We start from the raw sequence: 27,921 nt of genomic DNA, 5'->3' as shown, positions 1-27,921 counted from the left end.
CTCTAATAAATTAACAAAAATATCAATAAGAACAGATACAGGAGGAAAAAATGTTAGTCTCTCTCAAAAATCTTTAGAAGAAATATTTTGCTAATTCATATCCTAATACATAAACAGTCTTATTAGTCAGCAGTCTGCTAATAAATCCTTCTCATGCCCGTCTGTCACCATGTCTCAGTGGGCCACAATTGAGAAAACCAAATTTAGGACAAGCTGCTGAGAAATATGGCAAACACACCCCAAAACTGGTGCTTATTCTTCCATAAGATATACCAAACCAGCAACAAAAATAAACTTCTGTCTCACCATACTGGCTAACAGGAAGCCAGAAATGCAGCCTCGTTAGGTATTCCAGTCACGGATTCAAAACCCAAAACACAAGACTTAATGATGAGTAGTTATTTAAAACCAATTTCATCAAAGGGTTCTTCTGATCCCAAAGGACCAGCCACATATCCAGGTCAGTATATAACTCAGATCTTAGCCAATAATCACGCTGTTGCCAATTCTTTAGTATCTAACATCTAAAGGTTTATTTATAGAAAGAAGTGAGATTTAAAATTGGTTAAAGGAATCAAATACATACAATATTTCCTGAATGTGGATATACTATACACATCATTTACCAAACCGTGGTATTATTTACATTAAAAATGATGAGCCATAACGTTATAAAACTTATCTTGTAACCGCCCATCTTTCTCATATCTAAAAGAATCACATTTTCAAAAGCAATCACCTAAACTGTGTGCCCATCGATCTGGCATTTCTGTACACAAACTGGTAGGTACACAATAACTTAGTAAACATGCAAATTTTGCAGACACAATCTAGCCAGCTGGCTTTGAAATACCACCCAAGAGAAAAACATTGGGAAGTCCAATATTGTTAAAATTTGATTTCTCTGGAGAAAAACTGCCATAGGCAAACTGCTCTGGTTTTCCTTTTATTAGTTATTTTTTAAACTAAGCACATTCGCCATTTGCAGCATTGCATTGTACATACAGGGATTGTTTTGGCATCTAACCGTCCTGGTAATTCCCAAAATAAACTTAATCATAAACTAGCAAGGCTGAATTTATTATTAGGACTAACAATCAGTAACTTGCATTGTAGGAGCTCAAAGCATTTTACAAAAGTTGGTATTGCGCATGGTGCTTCTACGGCATTAGCATGTTTACTGCTAGCCAGGATGTAAATTAATAGCTAATGAAGTTCTGGTTTTACTAGAAACAGTAGCAAATATTTTCTTTGTCTCCTTTTATTGAAAGCCAGCATTCTCACAAGCAGTTTGAAATTGCCCCCCACCCCCACCCAACAGCCCTCCAAAAGAAAAAACTAGTTTTCTTTACATTGCCATAACAGTATTTGCTGAAACAGCATTAGCTGCTAATGAGTAAATCTTCTCCACAGCTAATGCTTTTAGTTCACGGTCAATTGATCTTACTCTTAATCTCCAGTGTAGACTGCACTCATAACTGGAAACAACAAAAATGACTCATATCCTGCTCATACTATCAGTGCACATTTGGACCTCAGAGGCTAATATTCTAATCCATTGGTAAACTTTGGACAGCTGATTTGTTTCTGCTAATGAGTCACTAACTTTTTGGTTTTATTATTTATTAATTATTATTATTAAACTGTACCAAGAGGGGTCAATTTAGCCAATTTATAAGTGAGGTATGTTGAGATGAACTAAAGTGACCTAGCCTCCATGTTACTGGCCAACACTCCAACAGACATCCTCAACAAAACCTACTACCAATTCCTAGTTTAAGGGGATACTGCAGTTCTCATGAATTTTAGTCAACTATAAACTAGACAAGAAACACTGCAGTATTAGATTATGAAAACAGACCCAGCTGGTACTTCAGAATACTGGGTCTGGTCTTCTGGCTGCCTACCACAAAACCTTTACTTCGTTTAAATTCCATTCTAATTCTACCCTCAATTGTTCCATTGCTTTAGGGAAATTTCACTTGACAATAAGGGAACCTCTGCCAATCTAGCCCTGCCTCTGTAAATAATTTACTTCATTAGTTACAGGATCATTTCTCCATGATGAACTACAGAATTTTCACTGTGTTAGCCTTCACTCTGAAATCTAAACATGAGAGCCAAAAGAATCAAGTATTATCAGAGGGCAATTTCATAACACAATGAGCCATAGTACGGGTGTTTGTGGCAAGGGCAAGCTGGCAGAATTGGAGTAACTTTAAACCTGCTGGCTATATAATACACAGACAAAAATCCCCATGGCTGGAGACGGGACACTAGATGGGGAGGGATTTGAGTTACTACAGAGAATTCTTTCCCAGGTATCTGTCTGGTGGGTCTTGCTCACATGCTCAGGGTCTAACTGATTACTTCCCAACCCCAAATATGGCAATTTTCCCCTGGGTCACATCGGCAGAGGCTCTGGGGTTTTTCACTTTCCTCTGCAGCATGGGGCACAGGTCACTAGCAGGTTTAAACTAGTGTAAATGGTGAATTCTCTGTAACATGAAGTGTTTAAACCATGATTTGAGGATTTCAGTCACGCCAATCATCACATGTAATGCAACCAGAGATTAGGGGTCTATTTCAGAAGTGGGTAGGTGAGGTTCTGTGGCTTGCAATGTACAAGAGGTCAGACTAGATGATCATTACAGTCCCTTCTGACCTTAAAGTTTATGATAGTTGAACATACAACCCTCAATACAGCTTAAAACTTAACATCTTCCCTGATTAAAAAAATGTGTAAAATACAAATAAGGAAGGAAACACAAACATCTACCTGCTTACAAACAGGATGCAGTATTCCATACACACATTTCACTGAAATGTAGCCTTCTGTGACTGTCAGCTTGATGGTGGAGTGATACAATAGGAAGAAATCAGGGTAGACAGATGTCCATTAAAAAAAGATTTAAATCAGAAGTTTTAAAACTAAAATTAAAATATAGTTTTATTTTAAAAAAATTAAACATATTTGAAATTGGCAACCTATGCAAGGCCTAAAATTATTATCTATTAAAATCATTTACATTAAATAAAAAAAATATTCAGCAGTATGTTTGCTGCCAAGTTTTAAAGGAAGTCAAACCACTGAACTTATGGAAGTCAATAGTTAAGCACTTGGAACCAGAGCATACTGAAGTGCTAAACCAGCTTTTGACACTAGTAGCCTCCTCTGGCGGTGCAGTGATAGGATCCCTTTCATTTCAGTTTATTCATCTAATTCAGTTCAATGACTAGCTCACTGCAAGTTAAGAAACTAATTAGGAGTTGAAGCAGGAAAGCTTGTTTGCCTCTTCAAATCTGTGAATAAAAACTAGGTGTTAGAAGAGGAGATTCACTAGTTCTAAAAATCTTGAGGGACCTGATGACCAGAAACAAATCAGCTCAATTCACTAGCTACAGATCCTTCCTTTGTTTAATAAATTAGTTTTAGATGCAAAATGTTTCGATACACTTTAGATAAATGTTCATATGTATCCAGCACATTTACAGTAGTTTTTTAAATAAAATAGGCTTTTTGTACATTTTTAATTGTATTTGAATTTCCATCTAAATAGAGCTTGACCTAAATCACAGGTAACAAATTAATCTAGTAAATAAGAAATGAATCATTCACCATTTTCTAATATAATAAAAAAGTAAAAATTACAAATCTGAATAAATATAAATTAAGCTATATAATTGCTTAAATAAATGTGTATAGATAGTATATCATCCTGGTTAGTAAAAGTAGTACCAGATTTAGCATAAAAACTATATACCTTGCAACTATGTTGCAAATCAGCATCTTTTAATGGTTACCATCTAAAGAAAATCAACTCTCTTTGGGAAAATAAAGAAAGTACAAATGCAAAGCAGCAGCAGGTCACATGGCTATGAGGTAGCAATGGTGGAGTACAGAATAGACTTCTAGCTTGAATGGTCCCTTGCATATACTCTTTCTTCACCACAAGTCAGTATTGGAGGATTTAGGCTTCTTAAATCTCTCAAAATTGCATCTTCCAACCTCATTTGTGGTCAGCCTGATGCTCTACTTCCTTCAACCTCAACTCTGTAGACCTTCTGTAAAAAGCATACATTCTTCTCCACATTGGACATGACACCACCTGCCCCTGCAGTCGTCTTGTTCTCCTTGGACGTAAGACTGCAACTTGCCAGGATCTTCCAAGTATCTCCTCATTTGTGACAAAAATCAGACCAATGGATGTTAAGAACATGACTTAACTTTTGACACTGACACAACTTTTGACAGTTTTGACAACTGTTTTGTTTCCTCTCCTCAGCTGTTTTTAATGGCCATGTTTCTGCTCCATGTAACAGAGTTATCACCACCATACCACACTGACACTCATATCTTAGTTGTCACACAAACATCCCACTGCCCAAACATAAGCCTTTCAAGATGCTGAAATACCATTGACAAGACCAATCCAACATAGAATCATAGAATATCAGGGTTGGAAGGGACCCCAGAAGGTCATCTAGTCCAACCCCCTGCTCGAAGCAGGACCAATTCCCAGTTAAATCATCCCAGCCAGGGCTTTGTCAAGCCTGACCTTAAAAACCTCTAAGGAAGGAGATTCTACCACCTCCCTAGGTAACGCATTCCAGTGTTTCACCACCCTCTTAGTGAAAAAGTTTTTCCTAATATCCAATCTAAACCTCCCCCATTGCAACTTGAGACCATTACTCCTCGTTCTGTCATCTGCTACCATTGAGAACAGTCTAGAGCCATCCTCTGTGGAACCCCCTTTCAGGTAGTTGAAAGCAGCTATCAAATCCCCCCTCATTCTTCTCTTCTGCAGACTAAACAATCCCAGCTCCCTCAGCCTCTCCTCATAAGTCATGTGCTCTAGACCCCTAATCATTTTTGTTGCCCTTCGCTGGACTCTCTCCAATTTATCCACATCCTTCTTGTAGTGTGGGGCCCAAAACTGGACACAGTACTCCAGATGAGGCCTCACCAGTGTCGAATAGAGGGGAACGATCACGTCCCTCGATCTGCTCGCTATGCCCCTACTTATACATCCCAAAATGCCATTGGCCTTCTTGGCAACAAGGGCACACTGCTGACTCATATCCAGCTTCTCGTCCACTGTCACCCCTAGGTCCTTTTCCGCAGAACTGCTGACGAGCCATTCGGTCCCTACTCTGTAGCGGTGCATTGGATTCTTCCATCCTAAGTGCAGGACCCTGCACTTATCCTTATTGAACCTCATCAGATTTCTTTTGGCCCAATCCTCCAATTTGTCTAGGTCTTTCTGTATCCTATCCCTCCCCTCCAGCATATCTACCACTCCTCCCAGTTTAGTATCATCCGCAAATTTGCTGAGAGTGCAATCCACACCATCCTCCAGATCATTTATGAAGATATTGAACAAAACCGGCCCCAGGACCGACCCCTGGGGCACTCCACTTGACACCGGCTGCCAACTAGACATAGAGCCATTGATCACTACCCGTTGAGCCCGACAATCTAGCCAGCTTTCTACCCACCTTATAGTGCATTCATCCAGCCCATACTTCCTTAACTTGCTGACAAGAATACTGTGGGAGACCGTGTCAAAAGCTTTGCTAAAGTCAAGAAACAATACATCCACTGCTTTCCCTTCATCCACAGAACCAGTAATCTCATCATAAAAGGCGATTAGATTAGTCAGGGATGACCTTCCCTTGGTGAATCCATGCTGGCTGTTCCTGATCACTTTCCTCTCATGTAAGTGCTTCAGGATTGATTCTTTGAGGACCTGCTCCATGATTTTTCCAGGGACTGAGGTTAGGCCGACTGGCCTGTAGTTCCCAGGATCCTCCTTCTTCCCTTTTTTAAAGATTGGCACTACATTAGCCTTTTTCCAGTCATCCGGGACTACCCCCGTTCGCCACGAGTTTTCAAAGATAATGGCCAAGGGCTCTGCAATCACAGCCGCCAATTCCTTCAGCACTCTCGGATGCAACTCGTCCGGCCCCATGGACTTGTGCACGTCCATCTTTTCTAAATAGTCCCTAACCACCTCTATCTCCACAGAGGGCTGGCCATCTCTTCCCCATTTTGTGATGCCCAGCGCAGCAGTCTCGGAGCTGACCTTGTTAGTGAAAACAGAGGCAAAAAAATGTGACATGTGACTTCTTTGGTTATAGAACCCCTTGCAATCAACCAACTACCTAGATAGATAAAACTATTCGCCCATTCAATGCCATTGCCATCTACATGCAGAATCGGCCACCATTCATTCCTGTTTTATAGGAGTCACGTATAGCTGTAATTTTATCACCATGCATCTTAAGTCCTATAGATTTTGAAATTTTCCCCTGCTCTTCCAGCATTAGCTGCAGTTGACTAGTAATTTCTCCAAGTAAGGCAATATCATCCACATGCTCAAAATCCTCTAAAGATGAATCTAAGTTTTACACATCCTATCTGGGCCTCAATCAGGTTTGTTGTCATCAGCTAGTTTATTAGAATATTAAACAATGTAGATCAGAGAATGCATCCCTGGCATACTCCTGATTCTACTGAAAATAAGTCCCCAATACAACCAGTGAACCTAGACACACTAGGTCCTCAGGAACCCCATATTGGTGTAGCAGTATCCATAGTACTAATGGATGCATGGACTCTAAAGCAGATGCAAAGTCCATAAATGTGATGTTAACTTCCTTTTGTCACTCTAGTTGTTTTTCAATAACATTCCACAAAACATATAAATGTACAGATTGTAGATCGACCTCTACAGAAACCACACTGGTTGTCTCTCATTTTTGGGTTGAGACAGTATTTCAGTTGATTCAGCAGTACAATTGTAACAAACACCTTCCCTGGGCCTGATAGCAGCTTTATTCTTCTATAATTTCAGCAAGCTGATCATTTTTCTTCTTTGAAAAACATGTACAACCCCATCTTCTGGAATGTGACTGGTTTCCCAAACTTTTAAGTAGAGCCCTGCGGGAATTTAAAAAAAAAAAAAAAAAGTATCCACATCCAATCCACAATCCGCAAAAATTGTCTGCAGATTTGCAGGGATCTACTTAGTGTGGCCGGGCTGAGGCTCCGAGGCCCACTCCCACCCAGAGCCAGGGGAGAGCCATGCTGGCAGCTGTGGTGAGCCGCGGTGGACCCTCCACCTGCAGAGGTAAGAATGTCATGTTATGGTATTGCCACCCTTACTTCTATCTGCTGCCTTGGCATCTAACCATCCTGGTAATTCCCAAAATAAACTTAATCATAAACTAGCAGGGCTGAATTTATTATTAGGACTAACAATCAGTAACTTGCATTGTAGACGCTCAAAGCACTTTACAAAAGTTGGTACTGCGCATGGTGCTTCTACGGCATCAGCATGTTTACTGCTAGCCAGGATGTAAATTAATAGCTAATGAAGTTCTGGTTTTACTAGAAACAGTAGCAAATATTTTCTTTGTCTCCTTTTATTGAAAGCCAGTATTCTCACAAGCAGTTTGAAATTGGCCCCCCGCAACAGCCTTCCAAAAGAAAAAACTAGTTTTCTTTACATTGCCATAACATACTCTTACCCTGGGAATTTCAGAACCCACACACTGCAGCATTTCATGGTTTGACAAATGCTAAAACAAAAATAAAATCTATTCAAACAGTCAGAACACATCAAATCCCCAATATACACTGCATTAAAAATATACTGGAAACAAACTATAGTACGAAACCAACAGTTTTTGTTATAGGTCTAAAAAAAAAAAAAAAAAAAAGAGAGGTTCTACCATTTTATATTTTTAACAGGACTTTTTGATTAATCTTTTATTTAATTAAGATACATTCTTTTGGTACCCTGGAGCAATTATTTTAAAATCATGAAAATCTTGAATATAGAAGTGTTCTTCTATGTAGATACAATTCCCAGATTACCCTACCAGATAAATCAACTGTAATTTCACAGGAATGGTTTTTCAGTATATAATTTCTATAGTTACTGATCAAAACAACTACAATTGTATTGGGCAGATCGGAATTCTGTTTCCCATAAAACATTAGTTTCAGAAGAAGTCAATGTTAAGGATTCTAACTTTATGACAAAGTGACTGGATATACTCTTAGCTGAATACTACAGAAGCCTTTCAAAGCGTAAAAAAGCCAATATTAAAAACTTTAATATTGGGCTGACCTGGTAGCCAAGAGGTAACAAATCTGTGTTGCTATACAAAATAAATACTTGGTCTTTGTTTCTTGCTCCCAGAGATTTCCCGCAATAAAACACCATATAAGGGAGAAAAATGCCCCAAATGAGCCAAAGCTGTAAAAACTATACAGCAGAGCTGACCAGCATGGATTCTGCAATGGAAAATTGTGTCTCACTAATCTCTCAGAATTCTTTGAATATGTCAAAGTAATGGATAAAAGACAACAGATTATTTAGACATCCAGAAATCCTCTGACAAGATCCTGCACAAGAGGCTACTAAAAAAGCTAAGTAGCCATGGGATGAGAGGCAAAGTATTGTCATGGATCAACAACTGGGTAGGAGACAGAAAACAAGGAGTAGGATTAAATGGTCAACAGCAGCATACCTCAAGGTTCCATATCAGATCCCATACTGTTAAATACTTTTATTAATGATCTAGAAAGGGGGATGAATAGTGATGTAGCAAAATTTGCAGAGGACACCCAGTTATTTAGACTAATCAGGATCAGAGAGGACCGTGAGGAACTTCAAAGATGCCTAAACAAGCTAGATCCATCTGCAACACGATGGCAAATAATATTCAGTGTCAATAAATGCAAAATAATGCACACTAAAGGGAAAAATTTAAACTATTTGTGAACCTCACAGGGTTCTCAATCAGTTGTATCAACTCAAAAAAGGGACCTGGGTGCAAGTAGACAGCTCAATGAAAACCACAGCTTATTGTGTAGCTGTGGACAAAAAAGCTAATAAGATACTATTATTAATAAGGAATGGGATGGTGAAATTATACAGAGAACATTATGCCTTTAAATAAAATCAACAGTGTGGCCTCATCTGGAATACTGTATGCAGTACCAGTCACCTCATCTTAAAACTGCAGAAGCAGAGGGGATTCAGGAAAGAGTGATGAGAATAATCAAAGGCCTAGAAAAATTCCCCCATGAAGAGAGATTGAGAAGACTGGGATTGTTTACCTTAGAAAGAAGAATAAGAAGGGAAAGGGTAAAATACATAAAATAATGAAAGTTTATAATTAATGTTATAGAGAAGGTAGATCAAGAACTTTGTTCTCCCAGTCTCATGAAATAAGAATAAAGGGCAGTCAATAAAACTGAAGGGTGGGAAATTCAAAATCAATAAAAGGAAATACTTATTTACACAATTTGAGATTAAACTGTGGACTTATTGTGGCCAAGGATATAGCAAGATTCACAAAAGGATTGAATATTTCAATAAAAATATCGAGAATTTCCAGTTATAAATAATGACAACAAGCTTTGAAATATATATAAAAACGTGCTTCAGAGCTTACGCCAATCTAAGGCCATACCTACACTAGCGAGGTTAGAGGTGCCCGCTGTAAGATCACTCGTGTAGCCGCTCTATGCCGATGGGAGAAGCTGGTAGTGTAGACATGGCCTAAATATTAGAGGCCAGGATGAGACCTATGTACAGGGCAGATTACCCCACCACTGCCTAATGCAAGGTTCTTACATCTTCTTCTGAAGTATCTGTTACTGGCCACGATCAGAGAGAGTATACTAGGACTAGATGGACTTCGATTCTGATCTACAATGGCAATTCCCCTATGTAGGAAAGTTCCTAGAGACACAGGTCTTTTAGTCCCATATTATTTGCATCTTCCCTTTGGTAGAGGACTTTCCTTGATCATTTCAAGGAGCTCATGAACTGGTTCAGCAGAAAACAGCTATAGAAATGGCTGTGCTTATCAGCTCCCCTCCTTCCACCACAAGGCCTTCTGAATCCTGATTTTTTTATATCAGAACAGGAAAATGGCAACTAAATCAGAGAGGAACTGACAGACCTCAAATATAAATTGATTTTATGTCCCAGAAAAAGTCCAATCATCATTGTCAAAAAGTCTCTGCTTGTCTTTTTTGAAAGATTAAATTATCCGGAATTTCATGGTGTAGCCAAATTCCGATTTACAGGGATTTCAGTTTATTAGACAAAATTGCTTCCAACCATTTCTCTGACATACTAACATGTTATAAACATTCTATGACCTTTACCACTTCCCCCCACACACACACACAATTGGCGCAACACGACAGGTCAAAAGACTATTCAACCCCTCTCCCAAACCCTCTCTCATCATCCGTCTGATGATTCAGCAAGTGTAAGTTTGTCTTTGGAAAACCTGGAGCAACAAATTATATTTGAGTAGCTGAAAGACACATTCTGAAAATAGGGAAAGCAAGGATACCCTCAGATAGTTGTAGAGTTTATGCTCACTTTGACTCTTCCATTAGCCCAAGCAAGAAAAGCAGCAATAATGCAGTTAATGTTCCCAGAATTTTTTTTTTAAATGGAATATTTTCAAATGTGCAAATCTAGGCAAAATAACCATTTAAGAAGTGGTTATTCTGCCATTTAAGGAGAGAGAATATAAACTAATTGGTAAGTTCCAATTCTATTGTCACAGCAAAAGGCACCAGACAGAGTTACACCACATAGTTTTACAAATTATTTTTCTTGGCAGTTGAGCATCGTTCAGTCTTTGAAGAAAAGCTGTATTGTTCTTAATTTTGTAATGAAGGTTTTTTTGAGTGGAAGGAGGTGTGGCAAACAGCAAGGGAGAGTTTGCTCTCTGCTTAGTCTAGCCGTACTCAAATCCTGGGACAGAGTTGCTCCCTTGGGAACTAAGCATTGGTGTTTTGGCTCAGATTCCAGAAAAGATGGGATTGCCTGCATGCTGTCTGCTCACCGCTGTTCAAGGACTGGGGTGTATATATAGTGTAAATAAAACAATTTTCTCTACAAAAATATCCAGATGTTAAATAATTTATTTCCCTCCAATGGGAAACTAACCTGCAAGGCACCAAAACTGGCCTATCACTCAGCAGAAGGGCAATTTTGGGGTATTTTGGTTAAAGGTATGTTAGGCCATGATACAAAGTTTTTCTATTTGTGGATCATTAGCTATCATAAGTTATATGATATTCCTTGATCAAGAAGAGAGGTTATTAGACTAAGAATACGTCAGAAATCCAAGAGGTAGCATCTTTGTTTTGTCATGGAAGACCAAAATTTGTATACTTCCCCTATGCCAGTATCAAGAGCCCTCTGTATCTATGGTTTTAGTTAGTTAGTTAGTTGCATCCGATGAAGTTAGCTACAGCTCACTTCAAGCTTATGCTCAAATAAATTGGTTAGTCTCTAAGGTGCCACAAGTACTCCTTTTCTTTTTGCGAATACAGACTAACACGGCTGTTACTCTGAAACCTATGGTTTTAGTAACTTTCTCATAGTTAGGAAACCAAAACTCAATTATTTTCATGCAATTTCTCACTACAGCAAGATAAGAAAATCTAGTAATTTTTTCTGATCTTTTTAGTAATATCTTATTCCCCTCACAAATTCACATTATGTAGAGCTTTACTTAAAATTGTTCCTATACCCTAATCCTGCGAAATATTTTCCCTTCCACAAGGATAGGACCACCAAAACCATCAGCTCTTGCCCAGGGAGTATGGAAGTAAATGAGGCTGGAAGGCTGATTCCACAATATGCTCTTCCACTTCCTCCCTGGAATCCTGTGAAAACTCCTCCCCCGATGTTCAATGGAGTCAGGCCTCTACATTTTTTGGGGAGGACGATATGACTTGTTGTTTCTCTGCTTCACCCATTAATGGGAAGTCAGTTCTGATTTAAGTAGCTGCAAGGCAAATCAACATTCCAGAAGGAACTGTAATACTAGAAAGAGAAAGGCTCAAGGGCTCCATGGAACGTCAGAGATTCCCTAGTGCAAGGTATCAAACGCAGGCAGGCAAGCTCCACCCCCAACAAGACTAATCAGGATCAGAGAAGACTGTGAGGAACTTCAAAGATGCCTAAACAAGCCCCAACAAAGTGAGTAAGAATTTCATGGGGAACACCACAAAAATGAGGAAGCTAATTAAATGGAAATTAAAAGGTACAGTGACAAAAGTGAAATATCTGCAATCTACATGGAAACTTTTTAAAAACCACCATAATACAGGTTCAAATTAAATGTATAACCCATATTAAAAAACACAGTAAGAGAACCAAAGAAGTGCCACCCTGCCTAAATAACAAAGTAAAAGAAGCAGAGGCAAAAGTGAATCCTTTAAAAACTGGAAGTTAAATCTACTGAGAAAAACAGAAAGGAGCATAAACTTTGGCAAGCCAGGTATAATTAGGCAGGCCAAAAAAGAATCTGAAGAGCAACTAGTCAAAGAGTCAAAAACTAACAGCAAGAAAATTAAGTACATCAGCAGCAGAAGCCTGCCAAACAATCAGGGGGGCCACTGGATGATCTAGGTGTTAAAGGAACACTCAAGGAAGATAAGGCCATTGCAGACAAACTAAATGAATTCTTTGTATCAGTCTTCACTGCACAGGATGTGAGGGAGCCATTCTTTTTAGGTGACAAATCTGAGCAACTGTCCCAGATTGAGGTGTCAATAGAGGAGGTCTTGGAAGCAATTGATAAACTAAACAATAAGAAGTCCCCAGGACCAGATGGTATTCACCCAAGAGTTCTGAAGGAGCTCAAATATGAAATTGCAGAACTACTAACTGTGGTATGTAACCTATAATTTAAATCAGCTTCTGTACCAGATGACAGGAGGATAGCTAATGTGACACCAATTTTTAAACAAGGCTGCAGAGGCAATCCTGGCAATTACAGGCCAGTATCCCTAACTTCAGTACCAGGCCAACTGGTTGAAACTATAGTAAAGAACAGAATTATAAGACACACAGATGAACACGGTTTGTTGGGAAAGCGTCATCATGGCTTTTGTAAAGGGAAATCATGTCTCACCATTCTATTTGAATTCTTTGAGGGTGTTAGCAAACATGTGGACAAGAGTGATCCCGTGGATATAGTGTACTTGGACTTTCAGAAAGCCTTTGACAAGATCCCTCACCAAAGGCTGTTATGCAAAGTAAGCAGTCATGGGATAAGAGGGAAGGTCCTCTCATGGAACTCTGCTGAGTTAGTATGAAGCAATGCCAATAGCTACAAGCAAGGCTGAGAGCTCTTTTTGTTCAGAATATCACCAAGTTCAATCATCGCTCGGCTTAGAGATCTATTTCTATCCAATTTTTAATTTCCATCCAATTTCCCATCCATTTTCCAGTTTTTTTACATGTATAACACTACTATTTACACCCCTGCGACAGCATAGGCTTTCAGCTACTAGTAAATACATTCAAGATTGTGAGGCACTCCGATACTATGGTAATGGAGTCCCAGACAGATATGCCAGATAAGCAAAACCTTTTTTTTTTTCTTTGGGGAGTGGCTTAAATGGTTGTAAACTTGTAGCAATTTTGTCAGGGGAAAACCCCCCATCTTCAACAATACTTTGTCTTTTAAATAGATAAGGAGTACATGGTGTCCACTGTATTTGACTGAATAGACCTTTACATACTTCAAGTATTGGTTCTTAAATGCATCACTTGCAGAATTATACCACCATTTTTTAAAAGATTGAGAATTTGAGAAAAAGGTAATCATCAAAAACATTCAACACTACATATACATATAATACTTTTATGAGGGACTTGGAAGTAAAAGAACACATCAGCTCTGCACAGATTACTCTACCCTCAACAACATTAGATAAAATCTGCATTTCAGAGAAAACAGCAGGATAAATAAAAATGTTGGTGCTGAAGTCTCAAGTGGTATTTACGCACGAACCTTGTGTGTCATTAAGCTGACATCAAAGTTTATCTGTATAGATTTAGTCAAAGAACCCAGAAAAAGACTGTGCAGAGCACAATATTCCTCCAGAAATTATTGTTCAGTATCTTCAATGCTTACTGAGTTCTATTTTGTTATTCTGATCTTTAAAATGATCTTCTTTATGTAGTACCGAATCAGAAGATTCATTCTTCATACTAATCTGGAGTCTCGAGTTTCATTCACTCAGCAGCATATGCAAATTAGCAAAAGTTATCTTCAACTGTGTCAGCACTCTTCCGCCTCACTAGTGTTCTTCTTGTTTACAAGCAGAAAAAGGATTATAATAGCCATTTCTGACATTTCTCTCTACTCCTGAGGGAATTCTGCACCAAAAATAAAAAATTCCACAACAAAAAATTCTGTGCACAATATTTTAAAATTATGCAAAATTCTGCATTTTTTTGTAATAATACAATATAATCACACCAGTTTCAATTATATTTGGTCATTTATTTCAAAATACTTGTCAGTAAGTATGTCTGTAACAATACGGACAACAAAAAAAAGATTCAGGAAATGTTTTTTGACAAACAGATTCCTTACTAGGCATATTAATACAGAACTTTGATTAATAATTCATTTAAACTACAATACAGAACCATATTTCCCACACCCCTCAGAAGCAGTGCAAAGGCTTGGGGGAGTCAGCAGTAACAGAGGAGTGAGGGAGAGGGAAGTAAATTGCTGGGAAGGAATTGTCCCCTATCCCTGTGACCCTGTACCTCCTCCCCCATCACCACGTGGCCCTGCACCTCCCTCGCCCCTATGGCCCTGTGCCTCCACTCCCATTCAGCTCCTGCCCCAGTCTATACTCCCCCTCACTAGCCCTTACGAGCCCCTGTCTGTCCCCCACCCAGTATCCCACGCTGTCTGTCTCCCAATAGCCCATCTCCTGACCTGGCCTGCTGTGGCGGTTCTGATGGTCCTCAGTTCCCTGAAAAATCTCTTGTCTTCTGCACAGATAAGCTTTAGAATGTAATTTAGAATGCATTAGAATGTAAGTTAGCAAAAAAGTTCAAGTTGTACAGTTATCCTCCTTGTTCATTAGAAAAATTTGTATACACTTAGTCTTAAAGGAAAGGACAACTGGCAAATTAGAGAGTGTTATAATCAAAGAAAGATATGGTGAGTATTTGCCAGTATTTTACCAAAAGTGTGTGCGCGTGGCAGGCCCACCATGTACTGTTGGCTAACTGTCAGTTCCTGATTAATCCACTGCCCTCCAGGATTTACTTTAGGTAACAAACATGCACCCAGAATCAGTCAAAGTAATACCAGTGCTGTGAGCAAAAAAAAAAGGAATGGAAGGCGGAGAAAAAAAGGAAAAACAAAAAGGATAAAAATAGTGGTGATCCTACAATGACCGAGCCCCACATAATTTTTCCCCATTAAGTATTATTTGCACCACCTGTGTCTGGAAATGAGCTTCCAAAACAGTGTGTACTTTAGTAGCCCACTGGACTATCACACAGTAAGACCATTTTTTCACCTCTGTTCATGGTTCTTTAAAAAAAATTTAATTGGGATGTAAAGAGAGAGTCACCTACAAAAAGTTAACTCCCCTTTTTTTTATATCCTTGGTCCCTAGATCCTCCTCTTAAAATCTGGGGTACACACAGGGTTTACAATGAGTATTCCTAGAATAACATGGCATGCCAAAATCTTCAACCAATGTCTTACAACTGTGAATGCCTATGCTTCAGGCTGCCCATTCTTTCTTCCGCTCAGGCTAAACAGGCACTTAAGAGAAAACATTTGACAGAAAAAAAAAAAGGAAGTAAAGTATGTGAGAAAAACAAAACGGAGAAAGGAACTACAAAAGCAAAAAAGACAGACAATTTTAAGGGGATAATTCTTACCTAATTTTATAAGTATGTTTTAAAAGTATGGCCCTTGCAGTAAAGAGGAGCAAGAAATAAAACAAAACAAACAAAGGGCCAACCACCATTCAAGGAAAGAAAAGTGTAGGTTGTATAGAGAAGCTTCTTATGGACTGTTAATTTGGGGGGGGATCGGGTGAACATATACCACAGTATACCCGTTCTTTAATGTGGTAAAGTGGAGCAATGGATAAAAAAATTATACACAATTTGGTTTTGGAAATTCACTTACACATGCTGCAGGAGGGATTAACTGAATCTCAGTACAAAAAACTGTTTGAGATTTTATTTTGAATAATTAAAATATCTTCATATACTTGGAGTAGTTAATTGCCTGTGCTATCAAAAACAACTTGGACAGTTGCTCAATTGTCTTTGCTGTTTAATAGAAATTTACATTAAGAGAGTCATTCAAGAAGACTAAAGAGGGTAAATGGACTATATAATCAGAACCATCAATAGATCTGACTTGTGGGAAATTTCCTGTGGATGCTTGGTGTAGCATTGCAACAAGAGAAAAACCAAGCGTTGAGAGGTTAATAAAATTTCATATTTAATTTAACATAGCTTAGACAATAGTAGAACAGTATGCATTTTTAAATGTAATTAAAAACATTTATTCTTAATTAGTACCTTTGTACTCTTTGGATTATTTATATGAACATTAGCCTACATACTGGAAAAAGTTGATAGCTGTAAAAATATTAAGTATTGCATTTGTAACTTTTAAAAGAACCAGCCAGAATTTTTATAGACGTTAACACCTCCACAATGGGTTGTCAGACAAAAATCACTACTCATTTCCCTTAAAGCTGAAAGTTTTATCAGATCAAAAGTAAGTAACAATTTCACAACAAACTTTGGATTTCTGAGATTTCATAAAGATTGTCATTTTGGGATCATAACAGAAAGAAACAGTTTAGTCTAGTGGATAGGGCACTGGACTGACCGTCAGAAAACCAGAGTTCTATTTCCAGTTCTGCAGCTGACCGGCTTTGAGAGCCAGGGCAAACCTCTGCCTCTCTCTCTCTCTCCTCCCACTCTATTTAGATTGCAAGCAGTTTGAGGAAGATTCTGTTTCTTATTACATGTTTGTAATAAAACCCTAGTCTTGTTCAGGGCCTTAATGCAATATTGTAATTACAAATAAAAAATAAAATAGAAATGACTTAATAAAGCAGGGGTTCTCTCACTTTTTTCAAGTGTGAACCACATCTTAATTCCAAATGTCTAGGGAATATCTCCCCTCCGGTTCACGACTGAGCAACAGTCCCGTGGCAACTTCAACAATTACTTACATGGAAAAGTAGTTATTTTTAACCATTCTGCTTAGTGGCTCCCGTCTGAGGGAGGCTCCCGTCTGAGGGAGGCTCCCATTTCCTCCCTTCATCTTATGTAGCAGCAGCTAATCTGGTTAGTCCTTTTCCTTCAGCTGCTTTTACAAGCATCTAGGCTTCTCTCTACCGCAGTGTTAGGTTTAAGGCATAACTTGAATGTTGCCCTAACCCGACTCCCATCCACACAAAAAGCTCTACTTCACGTTTGGTGGTGCTTTTAACCAGTGGTTCTCAACCTTCCAGACTAGCGTACTCCTTTCAGGACTCTGATTTGTCTTGTGTACCCCACAAGTTTCACCTCACTGAAAAACTAGTTGCTTACAAAATCAGACAAAAAAATACAAAAGTATCACAACACACTATTACTGAAAAACTTCTTACTTTCATTTTTTACCATATAATTATAAAATAAATCAACTGGAATATAAATATTATACTTACATTTTAGTGTATTGTATATACAGCAGTATAAACAAGTCATTGTCCATATTAAATTTCAGTTTGTACGGACTTCATTAATACTTTTTAAGTAGCATGTTGTAAAACTAGGCAAATATCTAGAGGAGCTGATGTACACCCTGGAAGACCTCTCCGTACTCCCAGGAGTACACATACCCCTGGTTGAGAACCACTGCTAAACTCAAGCTAACTGGCCCATGAAGGGGTGTGGGTTGAAGCTCAAATGATACAGAGGAATGAGCTAGTAAATGCAGTGGGAACACAGCCATTTTGTGCTGCTAATACAAGCACTCTACAATGCATGAGTGTTATTCTGGAGTGTGGCTGCTCTCACTTGACTTAGGCTAACTCAAGAGGAGTAGCTTTAGCCAACACTACAGTGAAGACAACCAGCGATATATATCTGTAGAAACAGAAGCCTGGGAAAAAGTCAGCACCATGTGATCTACCAGCTTGCTGCTGCCCACAAGCTAGTGGTCCATGAACCATAGATTTCAAAACACCTGTACTGGAGCATCAACTATTATACATGCAGCATTAATATCTTATGCTGACAGATATTTTATTTCTCCTTTAATTTTAACTCTAATTCCAGCTGAATACTGGTTATTTGGAGACCAACGAGGGCCTACTGGCATAACCTAAGTCAGCTCCATTGTGCTCTTCTTAACAGTCTGTGCTTCTCATCCAAGTAAGGGCTTCGGAAACCTCTGAAACTAATGGAACTGGTGGACTCCTAACACTGCCCATAGAGTTGATGTCTTCCTTCCACTCGTGCATGAGTCTGCGGGCATCATCCTGGCAAACAGTAGCGTATTTTCACAGCTTGTCCATTGCTTTTTAACACAGTGCTCATCTGCCTTTTGGGGACACACATCACGGTAAACACCCTCAAAAATAAGGACAGCCTGAATAAGTACACATGCAATTACTAGCCTACATCTGCAGGACCCATCCCCAGAGCCCATCATATCAGCTAGAGAAATACTCAAAATTACCAATCTTCCTCTGCTGCACTGTCTTTAAATAGTCCGTACTCCCGATGGCCACAGCCCATCTTGCATTAATTAACCCTTTTCCCAAGTTGGCAGAACAACCTGTTGCCCACCTCACAGGCCCAGGGATTGTACACAAATGAGCAAGAACATAAAACGCCTTACCATCTACAAGATCACCAAGGAATGGGAAGAGGCTATGAAATGGAGTTCCAAAAATCAAGGAAAAAGCAGTATTTTATCACTGTTGGCATGGAGACCTCAATTTTGACAATAACCTGTTGTCCTCTTTTTTTTTTCCCCATACCAGCTGACACCTTGTGGTGACCAAGGACAGAGGTGCTAGTATTAAGTGAACACCTCTCCAGCCTACGTAGGTGGAAGACATGTTCAAAGAACTCCTGTACACATCCCAAGCGAGGCATAAAAAAAAGACAGAGGTGTGGAGGGAAGGGTGTCCGAAGCACAAAGAGGAGGAAGAAAAAGGACATGCCCTCCCAAGCACAGCTGTTATAGATGCCATCCTGGTAGCTCTGTAAGGATGGTACCACAGCCTTCAGATCTCCTACAGCCCTCTAACCGCTGAGATGTCCACTTCTGGGGGGACACAATTTCCTCCGACAATGCCCAGAAACAGATCCTTCTCCAGGCATTCTATGCCATAGGACAATAAAGACGACAGTAGACAGTGGGAGATCCCCTTAAATCCCTCACATATAAAGGGAGATACCTTTCCACTGGCATCCCACACCCCAAGATGCAGAGCACAGTTCTGAGTGCCCTATATGTACACATTTGTGGCCATGCGTCAGAAACTTGCACGCTCCTTTTTAAAACATAGTGCAGCGGTTAGTTCTTTTTCCTCTTTTTCTATTTACACATTGTTATGTATTTTTTACTAAAACAGTCCATTGGTACACTTGTTATTTATTAAAAATACATTCTCAATATCTCTGTAGTCATGATTCTGCATCTAGGACAATTCATGTAAATAGCTACTTCGACTGCACCTTCATATGTCCTATAATAAAATCTTTAGCTACACTATGTTAAAATCACCACAGAAGTATACTGGAACCCCTATGTCCTGAAGAAAGCTCTGCCCATTGTTCATATGCATGAATTCAAGTGCAGTAATCATGATTTAAGCAAACGTATACACACTGATCACAACTGGCCCCTAGCTTCAGAGTAGGAGCATAAGGCATCCCTGACTCTGTGCCCCTGAACAGGCCCCTGCCCCTGTAGCATATCATAGAGGCATCTTCTCTGTCTGTTCAAAATGTTCAGCAAGTCTCCAAACCTCTTCCTCACATCCATCTGCAAGGCTCTCCCCCTTGTTCTTTCAAAAGTTGTACAAAACACAACAAGCAGCTATCATAAGCGGCAGTTATTTCTCATCAGCATCCAGCCTAAACATCAGATGCCTCCATCTACCTTTCAGTCTCCAAAATGCACATTCCAGTCATTCTGCAGCTACTCAGTGTAGTTCCTCTTGCCCATCCAATTGCCTAGTAAGAGGCATAAGCCAGTGAAGCAGAGGGTAAGCAAGGTGTCCCAGAAAGACTGGAAGAATGGCAACGTCATCAATGTCCATCAACACCACTGGAGAAAAAGTCCCATTTCTCACTGAGGAAAAAAAACAACAACAAAAAATGAATTTCTAAAGACTCTGATGTCATGGACCTTTCCAAAACATCCTATATATTAATGTTGGTGAACCATCCGTGGTGATCAAACAGACCTTGCAGCACCATAGAGAAATATACCTTTCTGTTGAAGAACTCCAAAGCACAGAGGAGAGACAAAGAATAGGCATGTAAGTCCTCAAAAAAGGATCCAATGCAACTCAAACTCCATCTGTGCAAACCTGTTAATAATCTCCTGTTCGTTGCCCAGCCTTATGATCAGAGGGTGGAGGGAGGAAGCGCCTTCCTGACTAAAGCACACACCTCCATCACAGTTGCCCCTGTAGTTGATCTACTGACACCAAACTGGTTAGCTACAGACCTGTAGCCGTTAGATATGAAGAGTTTCCCGATACTAACGGCCACATGCTTCTCCATGCCAATGGCAGCTCTCATGTAGGTGTTTCACTGCTGCCTGAGGCCTTTAAAAACCCCTCCTCTGGGGAGAGCAAAGTTACTGCCAGGCTAGTGGCAGCAGGGACACAAGCTTTTCCAGGCTGAGAGGCTGTGCTCCTTCTCCTAGGTAGTAACGGAGGGTTTCCAAGGCCCACCTTACCACAAGGCATTCCTTCTCTACCATAGCATACTTTTGTTCTCTGGGCAGGAGTTTCTTACTAAGGAATAGGATTGGGTGTGCTTCCTCTCCTACCATTTGAGGAAGCACAGCTCCCAACCCAACCTCGGAGGCATTGGTTTGCAGTATAAACTCCTTCTCAAAGTCCGGAGCTACTAGCCATGGGTTACTGCGGAGGGCTGTCCTCAGATCTGTAAAAGCTTCTTCAGCTGCACTGGTCCATTTCAGGTCTGGGCCCTGGGCTTTTATCAGATCAGTCAATGGGTATGCGCTGGTAGCAAAGTGAGGAGTGAATCGCCTATGGTACCTAACTATCCCCAGGAATGCTCTGACCTGTTTCTTCCGGATCGGTCAGGACCAACTTTGTATCACCTCTAACTTGTTCAGTTGGGGCTTCACTATGCCCCTCCCCTTGATGTACCTGACATATTTGGCTTCTGCTAGCCCTATTGCACATTTGGAGGGATATGCAGTGAGATCCGCCTTCCCCGGGGTATCCAATACTGCTTCCACCTTTCCTAGGTGTGTCCCCCAGTCTGGGGTATGTCGGATGACATCATCAATGTAAGCGGCTGCATACTTGCCATGTGGATGTAACAGTTTATCCATGAGCCGCTGGAAGGTTGCGGGAGCCCCATGTAATCCAAAAGGGAGGACCCTATACTTGTACAATCCTTCTGGTGTAGAAAACGCAGTCTTCTCTTTGGCTGCCTTGGCCTGAAGGATTTGCCAATAACCTTTGGGCAGGTCAAGGGCTTTTCCTAATCTGTCAATTAGCTCGTCTATCCGAGGTATGGGGTAAGCATCCAAGTGGGACACCTCCTTTAATTTTCAGAAGTCGTTGCAGAATCTCATGCTGTCATATGGTTTAGGTACAAGGACAATTGGACTGGACCATTTACTATGGGACTCCTCAATGACTCCTAGCACCAGCATTCTTCTAACTTCAGTCCTGACCTCCTCCCTTTTTGCCTCTGCAATCTGGTAGGGCTTAACATTCACCTTTACCCCAGGATCTGAGACAATAGGATGATGAACTTCTGTGGTCCTGCCTGGCTTCTCTGAGAGCACATCATGGTTCTGGCCCTTAAGTGTGGTCGGGGGCCATATAATTGGCAGTCTGGGCAGGAGGTGCAATATCATCAGACCTCCGTATAAACTCCTGGCCAAAAGAACTTCCACAGGATTTGATCAGGGGTCTTATCTATCCCTAGGTGTCCTCCAAACAAATCACTATGAGCTAGGTCCAACACTGCCCTCTGGTGCCTTCGAGGTACTAAGAGCTGCTCCACTTCTTGCTCTTGCATTCGAGGGAGTCCTCAGACTTATGACGCCCGACTTACGTCAGATGTTACTCATGACGCTTTTCAACTGAGTACCCGTTACACCCCTACAATGCTTGTTTCGCCCTTACAACGAAAGCTGGCAGGGAGAACAGCACACATCACATGCTGAGCCTCAGCCAATCACTGATTTCACTGTTCAAGCTTTCTGATTGGCTCCCGGCCCCAGGCTCAGCCAATCAAAAACGAGCAGCAAGGCTACCCTGGCCCTGGAAGCCAATCAGACAAGCAACTGCAAGGGACCTCCTTCTAGATCCATTCATTATAACACAACCGTGAAGTTATTTACAAGCAACTCTGTAAAAAGCAAGCCCAATTCTGCGTAGTATGTTGCCGGCATTTCAACATTTGGAAGCTGCCATGTCCCTATTTGACAACCCCAACACTGAACGCAGTGCATCTGTGAATAGGGGCATATTCAACATGTACTGCTGCTACAGAGAAGTTTACACGGAGAAGAGGAGAACACCTGTCCAAACTTCCTTGGACACTTTCTTTAAGTCTCCAGAAAAGCCCCCAGCCAAGAGCCCTTCAAAAAGTTCTGGAAAGTCAAAGCATATGTGATTTTATATGTTTATTTGAATGCTGTTTACCAAATAAATACATTGATGTTGCTACATTAGTCATCTATAATTCATTTAGTACAAAAATCTGAGTTACTGTGGTGACAATAGTGTACTAAGCCTTGATTCAGGAACAAATCCCCCCTTAATACCACTGATTCCTATGGGAAAAGTGATTTTGACTTACAACACAATTCTGAGGAACGAATTGTATCGTAAGTCCAAAGACTACCTGTGCTCTATATAGGTCCCTTTTTATCATGAATTGTGGCCCTTTGGTTTTCCCTTCCTCCGGGATCCCATTCACCGCAATTACCTCTTTTCTAATACTATCATACAGCGGATCATTGGCCTGATCCTACCCACAATTCTCAAGTGCAGGTCCAATACGTCCAAATTCTCCCCTTTGCTCTCTCCAGAGGAGGGGTTTTTAAAGGCCTCATGCAGTCCTTAATTGTATTCAGGTGTCCCTAATTGACCTGAGGTAATCCCTTCTCAGCTTGAAGGAAAAAGGGCCTTTAACATTCTAGGGCTAATATATCGGCCTTCCAGGACCCTCTTGCAGCCATCCGGCCACACTGTCACAATACAGTTAAACTTTCCCTCTAAGTACAGCACTTAGCACCTGCCAGCTGCAAAGTCAAGAACTCCAAAGTTGGAAAATGCCAAAATTTTTGTTGCCTGTGCAGCACTAATTTGCCTTCTTGTGCACACAAAAAATTATACCATTTTTAACTACATAGTCACATACTGTTTTTTCCACTGGACCCCTGACTCATTTGATGCACAGAATGCTCGTCTAATTTGTTCTAGAAGTTGGAACATGTATAAAGTACACAAGAGGGGAGTAAAGGAAGAAAAAGGACAACCTTGCAGTTAAGGCTGGTGACTACCACACAGGAAAGCTCAGTCTTAATCCCTGACTCTGCCAATCTTCTGATGTGATGTTGACCAAGTACTTAAACTAAAATTTGGCAGGTGACCTCTAATGTTCCTCATTCCTAGGGCCCAATTTGAGACACCTGTGGACTGATAAGCAGAAGCACTGAGGACTCAGAATTGCAACTGGAGTGGTAGTTATGGATGCTTAGCATCTCTGGCAGTAAGGTAGTATAACCTGAGCACAAGACTGGAAGTCAACAATAGATCATAAATTCTAATTCCTTCTCTGCCACTAAGTCTCTGTATCAGTTTCCCTATCTGTAAAAAGGGGACAATAGTGCTCTCTTATCTCACAGTAGAGATAAATTCATTAATGTCTGTAAGGCCCTCAGATACTGTAGTGACAAGGGCCCTAGAGAAGACCAAAAGGAAATTATTAATTCCGTAGTTGTAAGGATTGAGTCCCACCAGGTCCTTAGGCAGCATCCTTATTCACTGCACCATGGCAGTGAACTGAACCATTGCCCCGACCAACAGCCTTAGTGCTAAAGTCCTATAGAACCACAGCAGCCACGCTCCAGGCCTCTAATTAGATGGACAAGCAGCACTCTCATTGGATACCTGGACTATATAAAGACCCCAACAGGAAAAGGAAGCTGTGTGAGCAACAGACCATTTGGCTGTTGGTTGCTGCCTAGACCGCCTCGCTCTGTCACTTTGCCGGACCATAACTTGTTGCCCTGCAGCCACACCTGACCTTGCCTCCCTAACCCGCTATCCTGGCCCATTGGATTGGATCTTCCAACTACTGACCCCAGTGAGAATACTAACCATTGCCCCAGACTGTCTGATACCGTTTGACCTCCTGGCTACTGACAATGCACATCCACTTGACTGCTGCTCTGGACTGTTCCCTAGCCTACCTTGACTACCATGCATTACAGTAGTCATGGCAGGCTTTGGACCGTGGGCAACATGTAGTAAGGCAATAACCACTAACTGAATAATGAGAATAAAATATTTAACAGCAACTTCATTCCCCAAGCACCCTCAGCCTTGCAAACTAAATGAGATAAGGGCCCTATGGAGGGGGAAAAAAAAAAAAAGTATGTTATATAATTAAAGACCAACATAATACAGATGAAAAAGGAAGGAAAATTAAACTTGCACAAAACCTAAATCCTGGCATTTCCTAACTTTACAGTGCTTGACTTAGCAATTTAATGTTTTAATGTATGTGATTATTAAATTTTATTATTGTATTGTGTTTTCTGTATGTGATTATATTTAAGTTAAGTTAACATATACAGCAACATGTGATACCACACACACACAGGTGCTGGAACTGCCGCACCCCTTGGCTTGAAGTGGTTTCCATTATATACAGGGTTTACAGTTTGGTTCAATGGCTCTCAGCACCCCCTCCCCATAAAAACTGTTCCAGCACCCCTCCACACAAAGAATAAATAAGGCTTTCTATGGGATCGATAACTTTCAGTTTCCTGACTTGTGCATTGAAAATATTAATCATAGCACTGTATGCATTTTGTTTATTTGTTTTCAATTAATTTTTGCTCTTAAGCTTTTGAACTAAGAAGGCAAATGAAGACTAATGTTGGGGAGGGGATGAGGATAGAGAACAACAGTTACTCCACCTGGCCCCGCAAATGTCAGTATTTCCATTACAAATGTTGGTGCCACCACCTTTAATGATATCAAAACTCCTATAGTAACCGATTAATTTTTTTTCGTAACTTAAATCTCCTATATGTCTTCATGTTTTGATATGGCAGTATGGTATTTTATATATTCCACTAACTTCTGTAAGCCTTGGAGAAATCTTACATTAAATTATGCTCTAACTGGGTTTAGGCACCACAGCCAGAAACAGAATAAGAATCCAGTCTATGATTACCATGGGAATAGTTTATGACAGGGTAAAAGTCCACTAGGAAAGGGTTTGTTTTTTAAATTTCATGTATGCAGTGGAGTTAGTCTTCCCACCTACCTCAATCTCACAAAAAAAGTTATTTGCCAAGTGTCTGAACTAAGCTAAAACAATGAAAACACATTACCATCAGAGGGGATGAGTTGATTGAGAGTGGGGAAGAAATCTGTAGATATGATCAGAGTTTCTATTATCAGTTGATCCAAATATTTTGTTGGATAGGATATTAAAGTTTAGCACAACTGAAGCCTTGGACATGAACAGTGTCCAAGAGTCAAAGTCAATGTGTATTACTTATCTTTCTCTCAGGAGACACTAATAAAAGCTAAAAGATTTAAACATCAATATGCAATAATGCTAATACACTGAAAAAGGAAAGTTCATAGAACACCATGACTTAAAAAAAAAAAAATTCACATCCTCAGTTATTTGGTTAACCATTTGATTTTGGGCGAGATTTTCCTGATATATATGGCATATTCAGTAATATCCAAAAGCTACCCTCACAGCATTGGGAAGAACTGAGAATTCCAAAATATAATTTGGTATCAAATAAAATAGATGCAGATAATAGGCTGGTTTGTAAGTATTTTAGAATTAGTTTAATTTCACCTTTCCATAGTAAGAAAAATATATGAAAGAGATTTTCATGTCAGAAAGTCTATTACAGATAAAGAAATGTAATATTCAAGTTTCATATTAAACCTAACCTAGGATTAAGGGTAATAAAGTATTTAACCAAACAGCAGATCAAATGGATTTTTATTTTTTAATTAAAAAAAACATAAGGAATGTTGAAATGAGTTACCAAGACAACTAATTTTAACCTGAAGTAAAATTATTGATTTTCATTTAACTGAATTTGTGCTTATTTCATCTTTAGAATACATCAGCTTCTGCCAGTGTAATTAGAGCCCTGAAAATCTACTTTATATCTGAGGATATGCAAGGACCATGTTTGCGGATCAGATGTGGACAAAATTTTGTATCAGAACAGGGCTCTAAATATAATCCAGTACCTAATGTTTCTGCTAATAAAAGTCTGCCTGGAGGGGATTAAATGCAACTGTGTCCTCCACTCCACCTGCGTGCCCAAAATTAACCAGCACAGCACTTGGGGGACGTTTTAATGAAGGGAAAGGTAAAAGCACACAAACTGCCAACTAAGATGAATCCTCTTTGTAATACAACCACCTCTGTGATTTGTACCCCCTTACCCCAGTGAAAATGAGAATTTATCAAACCCTAAATTTATGAATTGAGACCTACATTTGGTTCATCTCACCTCTGAAATTAATTGCTGTATATATATCAGTAACTTAATGATAAAGTAATTACAGAGATGTTGTAATTATCCTTAAAAACATTTCAAACGTAGGAAATTTAGAGTTAATCTTAAATCAAATACGTTAAGACACCCCAATACCCTAACTCTGCCCTGTAGCAACATCATTAAATATACAATATTGATTAGTGCATAGCAGTGTTTGTAGTTCTAGATTAAATTTAACTGATTTTTAAAAACACATTAGACATTTTTCCCCCTCATGGTATCACTACAAAATGCTTGATCATCTGTAGTTGTATTAGCCTTACAGGAGTAAGGGTAATAAAAAATTGTTTTTAAATCCATAAGGTATAAAGACATACAGAGAATAGATATGCTGGAAAAAGCAGATGCTATTTTATATTGCAATACTGGTCACAAAAGCATTTGGAAAAAAAAACAACTGTTGTACCAAATACATTTTGATTAATCTTCTAGAAAAAGTACTCTAGGCTATGAGTTTTTAGTTCAACCCTAAACAGATCAAAATATGGGCCCATAATAGTAATGCTGACAGAATGACCTAGCTGAAGTTGTATAAATTGACATCCCTGTAATGGAGAAACAGCTGAATTATTTAAAAGTTCTCTTGCAGTTTCCTTCTGAATCAGCACAACCAGTAATTCAGACCAACCAACTGATCTAGCAAAAGAATGATTTGGCTGTTTGCCATGCTCTCTCCTTGTTTAATATGATATTGATTAAAGCTTGAATTATGTGCACTGCTAAGGATCTTTTTTTAAAGTTTACTTATGCACTGATGTTTTTATAAAAAGATTGAGAGTGATTGTATGAAGTGAAAAATGTTCATTAACTTTAGTGATGAAAACACATTTCATGATGAGTCTTTATGAATGAAAGCTATAGCTCTAAGGTATATTTTTAAATTCATTTTTAACTTATTTGTTTTATTGAAGTTGACATATAGTAAGAAACACTACATAAGCAAACATATCAAAGGCACATAAATATACATAAAATACATATACATTCAGACCTGCAGAAAGAATAGGATCGCCAGGAAAG

General features: G+C 39.6%; 1 protein-coding gene across 4 annotated transcripts in view; it reads right to left on the bottom strand.

Annotated features, from left to right (window-relative positions):
- The window catches only part of BMPR2 (bone morphogenetic protein receptor type 2), a 174,248-nt gene that overhangs the window by 128,418 nt on the left and 17,909 nt on the right, over nucleotides 1-27,921 (bottom strand). Inside the window, exon 2 of one of the 4 annotated variants that reach the window (XM_037912426.2) lies at nucleotides 20,008-20,199. The exons of the other annotated variants lie outside the window; for them this stretch is intronic. The gene's annotated coding sequence lies outside the window, so the exon portion shown is untranslated. The remainder of the gene's footprint in view (nucleotides 1-20,007; nucleotides 20,200-27,921) is intronic. 4 annotated transcript variants of the gene reach the window in all.

This window comes from Chelonia mydas, chromosome 11, assembly GCF_015237465.2.
Source record: "Chelonia mydas isolate rCheMyd1 chromosome 11, rCheMyd1.pri.v2, whole genome shotgun sequence".
Taxonomy (NCBI): Eukaryota; Metazoa; Chordata; order Testudines; family Cheloniidae; genus Chelonia; species Chelonia mydas.
The sequence above is the reverse complement of the archived record's forward strand: the minus strand, read 5'-3'. Positions and strand labels throughout refer to the sequence as shown.